Source organism: Hemicordylus capensis, chromosome 1, assembly GCF_027244095.1.
Source record: "Hemicordylus capensis ecotype Gifberg chromosome 1, rHemCap1.1.pri, whole genome shotgun sequence".
NCBI classification, from domain to species: domain Eukaryota; kingdom Metazoa; phylum Chordata; class Lepidosauria; order Squamata; family Cordylidae; genus Hemicordylus; species Hemicordylus capensis.
Window position 1 is genome coordinate 152,781,979 of NC_069657.1, and position 16,800 is coordinate 152,798,778.

The following is a 16,800-nucleotide window of genomic DNA, read 5'->3' on the forward strand; positions in this document are numbered from 1 at the left end:
CAACTTGCAGGCCTACTTGTCTTTGTTGCACCCCTACTTGTCTTTGTTGCACCCCTATAGCTTGCTTCCCAGGGTCAACATCTCCTGTCAGTAGGTAGTATGTTTTTGCATCACAGCACCACTATATTTTCAAACCATACTTCTTTGCTTAGCATGTGTTGCCTGAAGGGACAATGCCTTGGAAATCTAACAGCTGCTCATCAACTGCTGGTCAGAGCCGGCAATGGAGCTGTGCTGCAGCTCCCGCTAAAACAAGGTCCAGATTCCTCTAATGGTTGCCATCTTGGCAGTCACTCTACTCTCCTGTCATGTGACTTTGTCATCAACCTTAAATTACTTGGGATGTCCTCCAAATCATCTCAGCTGCATCGTGACACAGAAACAGAAGGGCCTCAAATGTACTGCCCACAATCCTTGCAGCGCTTCATGATTGGCATGAAACACACCAGCCAGGACTAGCAGGCTAAGATATGCTTTCAGTTCTGTTAGGTCAAAGTGCTTCCATGAAGACATAGGAAGCTGCTGACTACCGAATCAAACTATTGGTCCACCTAGAGCAGCAGTGTCTACTCTGACTGGCAGTGGCTCTCTCTAGGACTTCAGGCAGTATTTGAATTCCTCCCTTAGGGTCCTACCCTCCAGGTAGCGCTGAGAGAGACTCTTGCCTGTAACCTCGGAGAGCCACTGCCAGTCATTGTAGACAGTACTGAGCTAGATGAACCAATGGTCTGACTTAGTAGAATAAGGCAGGTTCCTGTGACAAATTCTCAACATAAACTGAGGTGAGTTATATCAGCACCCATTATCACACCCGTATATATCACTATCTATATCACTATCTATATCTATATCTCAATATCATTATCATTATCATACCCATTATCAAGGCTGCTCTTGAAAGTATTGACTAAATCACCTTTTAATGCAATATTTGCATTGATTATGCTTGAACACTGCATGGCAAATGCCATGTAAAAACTGATTATTAATCATTTCTGGGGGGCGGGGTTTAGTGTACCAAGTGCTATACAATCCCTATCACCCCTATCTCAACTTTACCTCTCTGAAGACAGTGAAAAGAATGGCTTGCTTAAGGCAGACCTGTGAGGTTTGCAGCTGAAGGTGGAACCAGCCATTATAACAGATATGCAGCAGCTACTACTCTGTTTCTCTTTCTGTTCTCTTCCCGCTAGTGGAATACAAAGTGTAATATGACATCATCACTCTGAGTTTCCCCACCTCTGCTGCCAATAGTTAATGTTGTGAAGCAGTGGTGGGGAAACACTCAGTGTGATTATACCACATCATGCATCCATTGACATTACCAAGAAGAGGGGAGAAAGTAGCACAGAGCAGCAGTAGCTCTGTGACTCTGTGAGCAGAAATATTAGTGCCTTCTGACTTTCTCTGTATCCCAAAGTGGTGGAATTTTGAAAGGTCAAAGAAAGATCCCTCAGTTTTGCCCATCATCCAGACACTGCTTGCAAGATACTGTGCATAAAAGGCAGGTGTACCCATACTGACTTGTTAAATGAATTGCCACATAAAGATCTAGTTCTCCACTGGCTTCCGTGCAACTTCCTCCCCCGCTTTTTAAAATGCCTCTTTGTGCCCTTAAATCTATTTGGCAGTGCCTCATAGATTCTCATGCTAGGCATGAAATTCTTATCTTTGCACTGTGGTGATGTTATTATAGTGCTTCATTTATTTATGTGGTCCTTAGTGGGCCAGGAGCGCCTGTCCTGCGTGATTGATGGAGTTGATTAGCATTCACCTGCTGTTGTTGCTATGACAATCAGGTGGCCAAAGAACCCCATGGCTCTGTGCCTCCAAACCTTCACCACTGCTGCACCACCACCCCATGAGAAATCTCCTATACTCTATCACCCAGCTTCGCAAAACCACCTCTCTCACACAGGATGGGTTGGCAGGAGCCCCTGCTGCTCTCATAGGAAGTTTGATGGTGCTGGCAAAGAACAGGCCTTGTGCTGTAAATTTGGATGGGGCCATCAAAGCGGCTAGCACTCTACCAGCGCTTGGTGCTCACTTTGATTGTTCATTATGAAAGCGAGGATCTAAGCCAAGCATGAGATAATACAGAGTGGGCTTGCACTGAGAATCCCAGTGTGACACTTGTGCTGTCTTACCAAAAGGGTTTTCCAGCTTTCCAAGAAAAAAGAAAAGAAAAAGCATTGATCTGTTCCATTTGGCACTTTGTAAAAGAGAAGCTGGCTTCACAGGCCACTAAGAAGTATCCGTTTCTATGAATTACCTCTGGCTGGTCCTTTCAGTGCTCTGCCAGCATAATGTTTTCCAAAATGCCCATTAGCAAGTGTCTTTTTCTGTTAACAGCTTCCCGCACGAGTAACGGTAAAGTTCAATTTGCTGAAATTATGAAGGCATCACTGATAAGGATCGTATTATAAGGTGCTCATATGCTGAAAGCATTAACTGCAGACTTTGAACTTTTAAAATATGCATCAATAGAATTGGTTAGAATGCAAGAGCTGAAAGTCATGCAGGATTAGCAATATTAAAACATATTACAGAGAGAAGGGGGGGTTGAAAACTTTTAAAATAGAGAATATTTTTAATGGGTCAGAAATATGTCTGGGTGCCTGCTGAGACTGAACTGACGGGTTCACACCTGTGCTACTGATAGCAAACAGTGATTCTTTTAGGGAGGTTTTCTTGTAATGATGGAGGAATTGTACATTTCAGGGTTTTAAAAATTATTATTATGATGTATTACATTTCTGTCTTACTTTTCTTCCAAGGAATGTAAGACAGAATAGAAGATCACTCTGAATGTAAGGCAACCCCCTTAACAAGGCAGATTAAATACAGGTTATACCTGTAGTTACCCAAAAGAAAGCTGCTTCTGAATTTAAGATGTCCCCCAATATCTAACATCAAAATATCTTTGAAAAAACCTAGTATTGGATTCAGGAAAATACAGTAGTTAAGATTCCCAGCCAGGCCATCTCCCATCCAGAGACTGGCCAGACCAAAGCCCACTCAGCTTCTGAAAGGTTGCTGAAGCATGTGCCTTCCTTTGTGCCTTCAGAACATACTCCGTTATAGTCTGAAATAGGAAACTATTTTGGTCCAATAAACTAGTGACTTGGAAACAAGAGTTGCCTTTGCTGGTAGCATGTGGCCTGAGTCTGCAGGAGCTATTTGCTTTCATGCGTGTGGTATGCTGTGGTCTACATTGTATGGGTTGAATTGTGATGATTGGCATGTGGGTGACCTTTGTCTTGCACCACAGCGATGGTGTTTTGGTCCTTTTCAGCTCTTTCATTCTATGACTTGACAACTTGTGAAGGTTCATCACAAGGCTGACTTCAGTTTGGAAAGAGTGGTTGTGACAAAGGCAAGACAGGAATCTGTTCACAGCATGAGGATAAAGACTGAGTGTTAGGGAGACTGTCTGCAAAGGAGGTTGCCTTTCTAGGTACCATTAATAGCCGGGCAGAGGAGGGAACTCCATCAGTTGCAGTTTTTCCTCAACCTTCCATTACAAGCAGCACCTTCTCTTCTGCACAGGATCAAGGATAAGCATGCAATATCAAGATTCAGGATGAAGATGTAGGGTGAGATAGGGTTGGCCTTAGGGGTGGGTGAACTGAACAGTTGCTCATGGTGCCTAATTGAAAGGGGCAACAAGCTGAACTTAGTGGCTCACTCTTTCTTGAGTGTAGCAAGCTGGTGGGATGGAGAGCACTGAGAAAATAACCATGGGGGGAAGGCACAGACAACCCTCACCCAGGACACTATTTATCCTAGAGTTAGCCCTGGATGTATTCAGGACAGATAAAAACAAAGCAAACTCTAGACTAGTGTAAGGCAGAAATCAAGCTCGGAATTTAATTGAACATTATGCACAAACAAGGTCTAGGACTGGAAAACTAGCATACAGAATGCAGGCAAGGCAAGAGAAAGCTGAAAGGCTGAATGCCACCGGAAATTAGGAACCAACAATCCACAGCCAGTTGGATTGGCCAGCCGACAAAAAATACTGTATCCCAGTAGGCCTCTTTAAGGCCTAAATCATCCCATGAGACAATACCATGGGACAGCATTGAGTCCTCGTGTCCTGCATAAGCAAATCTCACAGCATTTTGGAAGAGTAAGGGAATGAAGGGTGGCATTACAGAGTAAATGCCTAGTCTGGAAGCACCCCACATTTCTTTAAAAACTGTTGTCTGGGGGAAGAATCACATTTCTCAGCAACAAAATAGTGAGATCGTTCTTATGGGCAGGCAGGGAAGGCTGCAGAAACCCACCTTCCCTGCAGACAATCTCCAAGAACCGTCTGGGCATGCTGCCCCAGAAGGTGTGGGGGCCAGGATGCATCCTCACAGCCCCCAGTAACCCCACAATGCACAGCACAAGTGCATTGTGCATTGTGGGTATCCCTCCAGCGATGGCCGGGAGCCCATTCCTGTACCTTCACCAGCTGGGAGCAGCCAGCACTCACAAAAGAGCAGTTAGCCTGAGTTAAGGGTGCACTGGTGCCTTTCAACTCACCTAATTGGTTGGCTTCTTGGGCAGTTTGCCGCTGAGTCACCACCGGGATCCGCACAGATCCCAGTGCTTCTCACAGGCAGCCAGACCTGGGCCTGGCTGCCTTAGCCTAGTCTTGGCTGCTCGTGAGAACAGCTTTACAATTACTGTCCCAGAAAAAGTCCCCATAGCAAAAGTGATTGCTTGAGTCAAACTGCCCAACATTCTGCAGAATGCTGGTATTAGAGGCCTGCCGAGGTTGCTGCACAACATAGAAGGCAGCTATGCACAATTATCTAAAACAGAGTGTAAGCACTTGGAAACAATAGAAGTAATGCGACACAAGTGTTTGGGGTCATTGTGCAACCTCCCGCTTCTACAACACCACCAGGCGGGGCAGAGCCACCATTGAGCGGTGGCGTTCAAAGAACCCAGGCCACCAATAAGGAAGGACCACATGAGCACGCCTTGCATGTGATGTCATGTGCAAAAGGGGTGTGGCCCGATTGCCAGAGCGCATGCACACCCTCCAGAGCACATTCCTATGCCAGCAAATGCTGGCTGGATGCATTTATTTCCCTTCTTCTCCCTTGCAGGAGGGAGAGGAAGGGAACTAAATGCATCCAGCCAGCAAATGCTGGCTGGGAATGAGTTTTAGGGGGCTTGCTGTGGCTCACTGGAACCTGGCTGCCTTTCACTTTGTGAAGCAGCCCCGATGGCTCCTGGTTGCCGCCATGTTGCTGTATGGAATGTCAGCCGATGTCTGGATCCTGTACCAAAAAATGTGTAAAAACTGCATTTATGGTGTGGAGGTGGAGGGAAACTCTCTGGAAAAGTCTTATAATGAACAAGTCACTGTATTCTCTTCCTAGCAAAGGAAGGGGTTGTTACTGGAGACAAATGACAAGAGAGGCAAGTGTATCTAGGTGATACCACTCTTGTCATTTCTCACAAGCAAGTGGTACTTGACAACTGTCATTTCACCTGCTAATCCCAATTACAGCTACACCATTTGGATGAACAAGGGAGTCAGATGCTTTTAACAAACAAGGGATTTCATTTTTTTTTTTACTGTTTCCTATAATTCATTTCTTCATTTGTGAAAGCTTACAAAATATTTTGTAAAAAATGTTCTCCTTAGAAGCGAAAGAAATTGGACTTTTCAAGTTTGCAAACCAAATGCAAATGTTCTTTTCCATAAGGTGCTTTGAAATCACCCACTTTAATGGTTGCTCAGTGAAATTCAGTTAGTCATGGAAGTCTGACTGATTCCAAATGGTTTGTAATCTATCCACTTGCACACCCCCAAGAAAATGAACAGGGTAATTGAACATTTCCCTTTTGGAAGAGATGCTACATAGATCACAAGGCTATTCAGGAGGCTATGCAGTGCACATATAACATGTAAGATATTCCCCTTAGGGGGTGGAGCCACTCTGGGAAGAACAGAAGGTTTCAAGTTCCCTCCCTGGCTTCTCCAAGATAGGATTGAGAGAGATTCCTGCCTGTAACCTTGGAGAAGTCGCTGCCAGTCTGTGAAGACAATAGTGAGCTAGATGGGCCAGTGGTTTGACTCAGTATATGGCAGTTCCCTATGTTCTTATGTTTCTATGTTCCTGTTGATAGTTATTGGAATAAGTATGTGCAGGGTCTCCTAAGCTCCAGGGAGGGAAAAGAGTATATTGCCACCAGAAGTGCCAACAGAATTTTCTGGGCCCAGTCCACTGCATGTAATTTTTTTCCTCCATGACATTTATTGATAACTGTGACATGAGTTGCTAGCCTCTCCCCCAATGTGCAAAGTGTACTGAGCATTTTTTTCTTCTCCCCCACCACACTCTCCCTGCCCCTGGCCTCTTTCCCAAGCTGCAAGGCACACGAAGTGGACATAGCAGCTATTTTCAGCCCCCCCTCCCGTCTGGATTACCCATCCACCCTCCCCTTCCCTACCTTCCTGGCAGGGGCTTATCTTCTCCCGCAGTGTCCTCTTCCTCCAGTTCAGCCTCCTTCTCTTATTTCCAAAAAGAAAATGGGAGCAGAAGTGTATTCAAGCCAGTAGGATATTGGCCTCCTTGCAATGGTGACAACAAGGAGGAGGAGCAGTGGTAGACAGGCAGGTTGGCATTTTCTCTGCTGGGCCCCCTGCTGCCTCCAGGTCTGGTTCTGTTCCCACCCTCTGTCAGCAACCCTGACTTTGGCTGCACTTGCAAAGTGACCCCACCCCCCCACCCCTGCAATATAACCCTCATTCCCTTCTGACAAGATGGGGTACCCCTAGGTAATTTTGGTGCCCTGACCTGAAGGGCTTCAGAGTCCATGCCCCCTGCCATGAGTTTAAAAAAAGGTTTACCACAGCACCCAAAACTCCAGTAATTCTAGCCACCATGTGCACAGCTGGGGGGGGTGAGGGGTGGGGTGAACCGAGCAGGCCTTCCCCACCCCCGTGGTGGTGGTGGTGGTGGTGGGTGGAGCAGGAATGGCCGCCGGGCCTGACCGTTCAGCCCAGCAGCCCTTGAGAACTGCAAGGCACTCCAGCACACCTGTGCAGTTGGAATAGAGTGCCGTAAGCCCTGACAGTTCTCAAGGACTCTTGGCAGTTCTCAAGGACCACTGGGTCAAACAGTCAGGCCCAGTGACTCTTCCCACTCTGCCTGCCACCGCCGCCGCCGCCACCACTGGGGTGGGAGAGCCTGCTCAGCTCACCTCCACACCCCAGCTGCGCACATGATGGCTATTTCATCGACACGGTTCAGTGCCACAGGGGAGCAGTGGGGCAGGCCCGGGGGTGGCAGGAGGGCCCCCTGCACCTTTGAAGGCCCCCCTGGACCTTGGAGGCTATGGAGTGGGGCCCCAAGGTCCAAGGGTAAAAACATCTCAGGGAAGAGCAGCAGCCTTTTGCTTCTGAGGTAACTGCTGGTGGAAATCAAAAGGAGCTCTCTTTTGGGATAATTTGGCACTGAACAGCTTTCAGGATGTGAAAAAACTATCTGAGAAAGTTGTCCAAAATTTCTTCTTGGGAGAAACCCCTGAAATTAGGAGAGAATCTCCACATTACTGTCCAGAGTTTCATTTGAGGCCCAGCAAATTTCCATTGGAATTCTTCTTGTTCTGTGGAAGAAAGCTCATACCAAATGGGAACATTTTGGACCAGGCTTGAAAGGAGAGAAAGCTAAATTCAAACCAAGGTAGAAACAAGGCTGGGTTAAATTACAAAAACATGAGTGAGGTTCAAGGTCCAGGAAGAAGTAAGAGCTAAGAGACAATGCTGAAATGCAGCACAGGGAATTTTATCCCCCGCCGACCTATTTACCTTATTTGTTGATTGAAATTACTACCAGAGTGTGTGCAATTAAAGCTGTGAACATTATAAGCAGGTGATCCATAGAAGATGGAGTTACAACACTGAGGCTGGTGTTTGACGCCGAAATGAACATTTGCTTTTAACAACATTTTAAGCAATGTTTTAACAAGATATTTATCTGTTTTTACATAATAAATTTGAAGATCTTAAAGGACTACTTGGGAGTCACCTTCAAGATGCATATTGCATTGCCAGCTTATCAATTTTTATTTTTATTTATGATTTATGATAAACATTCTAGTTGCTGTAAAATATGCTATTCAATAACTCTAACATACATTTAGAAAAGTCTGAGCTTCAAATAGCAGCTTGCCAAGAAGCCTTTGGACAGCTTTATCAACTCACCAATCACTCCTATATTGCTGGTGACAACCAAGGAGGAGGAAAAGATGTCATACAATTGGGAGCAAGATAGCATGCCCTGGAAGCTATAAGAAAAAGTACTTCCCACCTCTTTACTACAGGACTTAATGTTTTGGTTTGCTTTCAGGATTATTACCTCAGATCAACAAGCACTCAAGACCTTTAACTGTGGACCTCACAAGCTATTGTTCAAATATACTGACACATAATTTGTATCTACGTGCAACAATGGTTTTGCAAAGGTAAAACATTACCTTCACTTTGGCAGCACATATATACTAAAATTGGAATGATACAGAGAACATTTGCATGGTCCCTGAGCAAGGATGACATGCAAATTCGTGAAGCGTTCCATATGTCCCCTCCCAAAGGATTGCAGTGCAAATTATAACCATTTTGCCATGCAACTCTGGGTCCTATTTAGTGGCTTCTATTCCTGTTCACAAGGCAACTGCGTGAAACTTCCTGTCTGCTCACATCAAGCTCCCATGGTTCAAATTCAATCACCCTTTTCTGGCAATCAGTGAAGGAGCTGGGATTGGACTCTGGGGCCTATCTGTGTCACTCCATGCTGCCCTGATTGTATGTCACTGCAATCCAGAGATTGCGGTCTTAAAGCGATGGACACTTTGTTCTTCAGCATCCTGGAACTTCTGAGTTAGATTTAAAAAAAAAAAAAGTTATCTTGATCTGTTTCAGTTCTCCCTATCCCTTTATTACTTTCCTTGACTAACTGCTTGGTGGTGCTTTAAACTTAGCAAGAGACTAATAAACAGAATTAATTAGGGAATCCTTTGCATAGCCATAGATCTTAACAGGTCAGAATATACAACCAAGGTTATTGAGTGTCTAACACAAGTGTGAAGATTTAACAGATAACATTCAGATGCTTAGCACAGATTATGTATAGCAATCATTTGCAAATCTCACCAGTTCTCACCAGTTTGCAAAAGCAAATCACAAAAAGAATGCCATTCTATAAACAAAACATTGGCAAAGCTATGGTCAAATCAAGCTCTTATAAGACCCACTGATTTCAATGGGAGAGAGAGTTAAGGATAGAACTTAAAAGTGGTATGGATGATGTTCATTAAAAACACAGTATGAAAAGCAAAATTTGCAAAGGATTGGTGATTGCATTGGTTAATGCAGGCTAGGTGACTGCCTAGTTCGCCTAGTGGACAGGCTGGCCCTGCCTGCATCTCTGTGAGTGCTATTTAGAAAGAGCATTTAAGGTCATCCATGCTAATGGTGCACTTAATGTCATGCCTAATTTCGCCCTCAGCTGACTATGTCAAGCAGTTATTGTTACCATGAGCCCCTGGTGGCGCAGTGGTAAAAAAAAAACTGCCGCCCTGTAACCAGAAGGTTACAAGTTCGATCCTGACCAGGGGCTCAAGGTTGACTCAGCCTTCCATCCTTCCGAGGTCGGTAAAATGAGTACCCAGAATGTTGGGGGCAATATGCTAAATCATTGTAAACCACTTAGAGAGCTCCAGCTATAATAGCAATAGCAATAGCACTTACATTTATATACCGCTCTATAGCCGGAGCTCTCTAAGTGGTTTACAATGATTTAGCATATTGCCCCCCAACATTCTGGGTACTCATTTTACCGACCTCAGAAGGATGGAAGGCTGAGTCAACCTTGAGCCCCTGGTCAGGATCAAACTTGTAACCTTCTGATTACAGGGTGGCAGTTTTACCACTGCGCCACCAGGGGCTCATATAAAGCAGAATATAAATGTAAGTGCTATTGCTATTGCTATTGCTATTGTATGAAATGTGATGTCAACATCCAATCTACTGCCCCTGTGAATTTGGCTGGCCCAAAAGCTGGATAGAACCATTAATCAAAAAAAGCTGCAAGATTCCAAATGTAACATGTATGTTACAAAGGTATAAAGTTCCTCAGTGGAACAAAAAGCAAAAAACAAAAACAAAAACACCCCAAAAATGAAAAACCCAAACTCTGAAACTAGCCTTTTGAATGCATAATAAATAATACAGTATAAAAATGGATGGCACTGAGACTAACTGTAGATATTTTTACTGTTGATACCAATATTGATTAAGGGGCAGTCATTGCCCACAAAAGCTAATGCTTGTTAGTAACGATAAAATATCTACAGTTAGTCTCAAAATGTCACCCATTTTTTCTACTGGATCAACAAAAGACTATCTATGTTCACATAATAAATACCTATACAGCTATCCACATACACATAATAAAGAATGTGCCTCTTGGATCCCAGATTCCTTAACCATTTTCTGTCTTATAAATCTGCCTCTTAAATGTGAAAGAAAGGGGGGGGCACATTTCTCTCCCCCTCTCCCCCTGCTGTAAGAATCAGATTCCAGAAGCACAAGCTTTTTGTTGGTTTTGTTGGCAGTGCCATTTGGTGGTGAGTGTGCAAAAATCTCACAAAATAAGTATTCTGTCTCCAGTTTGGGGGACTGTTGAAAACAAACAAATGTAAGATTACCAAAGGAACAATTAATATTTGCAAATGACCTGAGTATGGGTCATATAGTATTTGGAAAATCCTATTGCTGCTAGTGAGGGCATCCTGAGTCTCTTCTCCTAACAGTTTCCCACCATTTGCTATGCACTGTGACCACATTAAAGAAGTTCTTAGCTTTAACAGGACAGAAGGGCAGTTAAGGTTAGATGCCTTCAACAATGAAAGATTACTAATACATGGTTATAGGGGGTTACCAGCAGCAGAATAACAAGGTATTATATGATCATTGTTCAATCCCATATAATTATGTTTTTAATGCAGAAAGTGCCTCATGATTATTTTCTACATTAAAGCTTTTGTAGTCATTGTGGAGTTAAATGTGTTGGAGAGACAAGCCATTTCATTTCTAGCTCAAGGCTCTGTTAATTCTTTTTCCACAAAAAAGCAGCAGAAATGTGTCCACTTGAGACCAAACTGCCCATCACACCCGCTTGATATGCATCTACAATATGGAGCTTTGGAATGAACCCCAAGAACAACCCAGTAAAGCTCTGCTAAAATGAAGCACCTTTCCCCATGGTCTTTGTAACTGTGTGGTTACATATACTTAACTTAAGAAAATACTCCATGCATCTAACAAAGTGGGCTCTGGACTACAAAAGCTTTTGACGAAATAATGAGTTAGTTTTTAAGGTGCCACAAGAGTCCTCATTGAATGAGTCAAAGTTTGGGTAACCTGACAACCCTCTTTGACCAATTGTAAGTACAAGACTTGCAAATATCCCATTTTGTTGTATAGATTCCAGAAAGAAAAGCTAAATTTAAAAATGTGTTGTTTATTAATTACATGTTTATTCTGTTGGCTAGCCGCACCCCCATGCAGATACATTGTTGGCCGTGCCTCTAGGTGTCCCTGTGCCCAGTGCTTGTCTGCAGAGGCTAGCACTGAACATAGGGAGTGGTTAGTTTCTCCCTGGGTGAAACCTGGGTGATATGGATAGTGGATCTGTGTATGGGTCATGGCTAACAGATGTGCTTCAGCTCCCCTCCTAGAGCCAACCTCATGAAGCAGTGACATGGAGCTGTTTTTTTAGACATCAGATTCCAAAGAGAGCACAATTTTCCTCTGCCAATCATCAACTTTGTGTGTAATTGGGAAAATAATAAGTTGTTCTAGTAAGAACTAATCTGCCTACTTTCCTTTCACTATCCCTACAACTAGACTAAATTTGGTCCAAATCAGTTAGAAAGTTCACAAGTTAGCCCACTTATGCCTCAAACGTTCATGCATCTGCTATCTTGAATTGGATGACATCATCACCAACTATGGCATTGAGGTGTCCCTATGCATCCCTACAACTGTACTAAATTTGGTCCAGATTGGTTCCCACTTGCACCTGAAACATTCGCATGTCCATCATATTGAATAAGGGTGGATGACGTCTCTACAAACTTTGCCCTTGAGCCATCCCTATCTGTCCCTACACCTGTAGCGAATTTGGTTCATATCAGATAGGTGGTTCATGTTAGCCCACGTGCCTCAAATGTTCACGTGTCCGCCATCTTGAGCTGGGAAGGATGACATTACAAACTATGACATTGAGACTTCCCTCTGTGTTCCTACAGCTGTAGCAAATTTGGTTCAAATAGGTTAGACGGTTGACAAGTTAGACCACTTGTGCTTCACACTTTTTTATATCCGCCATCTTGAATTGAGGTGAATCACATCATCACAAACTACACCATTGAGGTATCCCTATGTGTCCCTACAACTATACCCGATTTGGTTCATATTGGTCCCTCCAGGCATTGCAAAGTTGAAGGGCGGTGGGGGATACAAACAGACGGACACACACACGGAATGCTGGGTGATCTCATAAGCCTGTTGGAAAGTAGGCTAAAAACATGAGTAGGAGTGGCATGCCATTTTTGCTTCAGGCATAGAAATGTGTAAAGCCAACACTAGTGGATGAACAACAGTGGTTGATACTGCCACCACCACAGAGAGATCTGGGGGCCAAAGTTCACTGAAATGTTGCAAAGGAATGGGAAATGAAGAGGGGGAAATTTGAAGTGGAGTGAGCTGGTGGCTCTTGGGGACATCTCAGCAAAATGAGGGCCAGGCAGAATAGTTGTGAGGAAATGAAACTCAGGAACTCAAGAATTCTGGTAAGGGAGTTAATATCTTTTTAAGGAACTGGGCACCTAAATGCACAATTAGCACTCTAAAATGATTGATTACCCATTGCTTTAAAATGGGTGATGATCAGTTGGTTGTTGGTTGTTTAATTATTATATTTTATTGAGAGCCTTTCAAGCCACTTAAAAGCTTCAGATGAAGCAGAACACACAACTTTATTAAATTGAATCAAGCAATAGAGGCTTGCTTGGCTTACATCCCTTAACTGATTACTGGGGGAAATCCAAGCAACTTAATATCCACGTGTCCTATATTGTCTACATGAACTTAACATGTATTACATCTCTTTTTTTAGAATTCCCCCTCCAGTTTCCTGCTACACAACCTGTTGATGCACAAGTGACTGACTGTTAAATAGCTACTACTGCAATTCACAAAATGAATGGGTGGAAGAAACCCAGCTACTGAAAACTGTAGTACTGTTATATTATTGTAACTATGGGTGGCGTCAAATTATCATATTTTTCTAGTGGTGATTGCAGCTGTTAATGTATTGTCCTAATCTGGATTTTCTCTGTGAGCACTTATTTGACATATGCAAAATCAATGTGCTATCAATGGTGAGCAACCTTTCATATGATAAGCTAATTACCATATTAATAGGTTGTCTGAAACCATCCTAAATAAATTAGTTGTGGTTTGACACCTACACTACTATCAAAGTAGCTTACGAAAGTAATTAATAATATGTGTTTCTCACTCGCCATACAGGAGCTCAGAAATCACCCCCCTCTTTTTTATACACTGACATATTGAATACATGTAAAACCGGATTCAATACTCCTGCATGGCTAACATAGTTTTCCATGTATTAGTTTTTCATGATACATAGTAGTGACAGTGTGATAGATCCTCTGGCTTTTTACCTTTAAAGAAGAACGCAAGGGACTTAAAGAAGGTTGAAGTGGGTATTTACCTTTAAATCTGCACTGAATATACTCTAGTCTTGATATTTGCTTCAAAATTAGCATACTTGCTACTGTCAAACTACATACCAAAGTAATACTTCACTGTACTGAACATTCACATTGTTTTGATGCTGCCAGCACCTTTCCCCCCTCAGGCCACTTCTCAGACCTATTTCCTGCCCCTTTTCCCCCCAGCCCCCACTACCATTGGCCTCATTTGCCATCACTTCCACTTTAACCAATTGGCTGTGGCATTCCCTCTCCCTGCCTCTTTGCCCCATCACTTTGGCAAAAAGAATTTACACTGCGGTCAGGTTTGAGTACTGCATGTGTGAAAGTGTAAGTCCAAGTGCCAAATCTGCAAATCATAGCCTATGATCTCCGTCAACATGAAAATGGAGGAGTGCATGCATGTACACACATGGTCAACCATAATCTGCCATCACTGTTGTTGTTGGGTGTCTTCGTTGCTTGCTTACTGGGCTGTTAGCTGCTTCTGCTTCTCAATGGTACTTGAAGAACAATACCAGATGAATAATAATGACCTGCTGCTTGATATGATACCACTTTGGATACACCGAGAATACTGGCAGATCAAGATGATTGAGTTGTGTGCATCTCTGACTGGATATATTGCATTTTTGATGGATCCTTCCACTGGTTTATTGCAAAATCTAATGGCTTTGCTTCCAATGTTCTCTGTTTTAGCCATATACCTGGTAGCCAAGATGGCAGACATTATATTTGCTCCATACTGTAAGTAAAGATGCTCCCCCTGCCCTCCAATTATATTCAGACCCTAGCAAATGTTATTAGGGATATTTCCCCCCGCACAAAATGAATATCCAGTGTAGGAGTTATAATGTCAAAATCTTCGTGATGAGTCTGCTATGGATGGCTAATCAAATTTCCTGTAGTTAGTCTGTTGGCATTTTCTGCTGTTTAGTGCAAAAGAATCTGGGATTCTCAGCAGGAACTAATGCATCACTCCAGGATGTTACTGGTTTCTGCTAATGATTTAGTAATTAGAGAGTCACTTGGTTGTGATACAACTATTTCTTCTCTTCACAGTCGTTCAGACTAAGCTGTCCGGTTTGTGTAATGCTATATTTACTCTGATCCATGAAGAAGGTACACATTGCTTACAGATGATGTTGTGATAATACCAGTAAACCAGAGCAGAAGCAATCTATCTCTATATATAATTCTCTAAGACATACCTGTGGTTAATCCCGTTCATGGCAGCTCTCATGAGATCTGTATATTTATTTCTCCTAAGCGTACCTGTCGCTAATCCCATGCATGGCAGGTCTTGCGAGACTAGCAACAGGACATGGAGAAATAATGGAGGCGGCGGTGGTGGCGCTGGGGTGAGGAGGCAGGGCGAGGAGGCGGTGGCGGGCCCGGCCCAGCCGTGCCACCAGGGTGAGGAGGTGACGGGGGGCAGCCTGGCTGTGCCTCTGGGGTGAGGAGGCGGTGGTGGCGGGCCTGGCCCAGCTGCGCCACCAGGGTGATGAAGCAGCTGGGCCGCCAGGAAGAGGAGGCGGTGGTGGGCCCAGCCAACGGGATGAGGAGGCGGCAGCGGGCTGGCCTGGCCACTGGAATGAGGAGGCAGTGGCAGGAAAAGCTGGCCAGAAACCATGGGTGGGGAGCGGGCCGGGCGGGCTTCAGAGGAGCAGATGCTCTGCACCCAGCCCAGCTAGTATACAGTATATATAAAAGGATAGTGGGCGGGGGTCTATGAAGAGAGGTGCAGTGAGGGAGGAAAGAGCCCCTTCAGGAGAAGGAGGCTGCCATTGTGTGAATTAGATGAGGAAACAAGATGAACAAGATCTGTTAGCTCAGGAATGGTGGGGGGATAAAGAAAGAAAAAGAGCAATTGGAGGAGAGAGAAAGGGAGAAAAAGAAGGGAGGGGAGAAAGAAAAAAGGGTGAGGGACGGGCCCAAGCCCGTCATCGTCCTGAGGAGATTGAGCGGCCATGGCAGCGGAAGTGGCAGCAAGCAAGGGCCCAGTCAACCGCTGCTGCTGTTTGGGGCTACTGAAGCCATTGGTGGAGGGATGCAGACAGGCAAGGGATGGGCCCAGGCCTGTCAGCAGCCTAAGGGGAATGAGCAACCATGGCAGTGAAGGCAGTGAGGAAGGGCCCAGTCAACCACTGATGCTGATGCTCCTGTGAGGAGGATCAGGAGCAGGGCTTGGGTGAGGGTGGGGAGGTCTCTGGGGATAGGAGTCTGCAGCTTGGCCAATAGGTGCCAGCAACGCTGCAGCCGCAACCAGGAGGGGTGAGTGGGATGGAGTAAAGGGATGGAGGGATGACCAAGAGGGGTGAGGGGGGTGGAAGCAAACCCCCCCACACACACACAAGGAAGAGGAGGAGGAGAAAGAGGAGGAGGAGCAGGAGTGTGGCTCAGGTGAGAGTGGAGAGATCTCTGAGGTGAGGGGAGCTGTGGGGTGAGGGGAGCAATCAAGTACTAGCATGCAGATACTCTGCACAAGTTAAGCTAGTTTATTCTAAACTGTGAACAACTGAACTGAGTGGGGTTTGCAGAGGCGGGTATGAGCTTGTAGTTCAGATTTGAATTTAGGTCCCTTGGGAATTAATTTTTGATTCATTTGCCTTAGGGCTCCTTCTGACATTATCTTCAGGGCATGGGAGCCAATGAAAGCAATGAAAGTTGTTCTTAGACTGGGAAGAATCCTAGCAACTGGACATCTTGGCATGGTGAGGGGCCACATAGTGGACTCCTCCCATCTGACCAAGAGCTTCTGACATAACCTTGTAGCTGGAGAAGAAGGCACATTGCAGTGTGTCCTGTGCCATAAAGAAACTCCAGAAGGTGCTTTTGATTTTTAAGATTAACTTCCTAGCAATTTGTAGCATGATAGTCCATCCCTGGGCATGTGACTGTATCAGCCAGTGGTTTGTTTTCTGATACCATTTGTTCAGTTATTTGTCTGGAGTTGTTCAACCATTATTTTTTTCTGGTTTGTTT

General features: G+C 44.5%; 1 protein-coding gene and 1 non-coding gene across 8 annotated transcripts in view; both read left to right on the forward strand.

The window, feature by feature from the left end:
- The window catches only part of MARCHF4 (membrane associated ring-CH-type finger 4), a 237,221-nt gene that overhangs the window by 176,238 nt on the left and 44,183 nt on the right, over positions 1 to 16,800 (forward strand). The window contains exon 1 of one of the 7 annotated variants that reach the window (XM_053270921.1): positions 13,352 to 13,458. The exons of 5 other annotated variants lie outside the window; for them this stretch is intronic. The gene's annotated coding sequence lies outside the window, so the exon portion shown is untranslated. Of the gene's footprint in view, positions 1 to 13,351; positions 13,459 to 16,597; positions 16,645 to 16,800 lie in introns of those variants that run through there. One more of the 7 variants, XM_053270929.1, reaches the window with a different exon arrangement.
- LOC128341335 (U6 spliceosomal RNA) lies at positions 8,493 to 8,594 on the forward strand. The gene has a single exon (XR_008314356.1). It is a non-coding gene; the product is annotated as a U6 spliceosomal RNA (small nuclear RNA).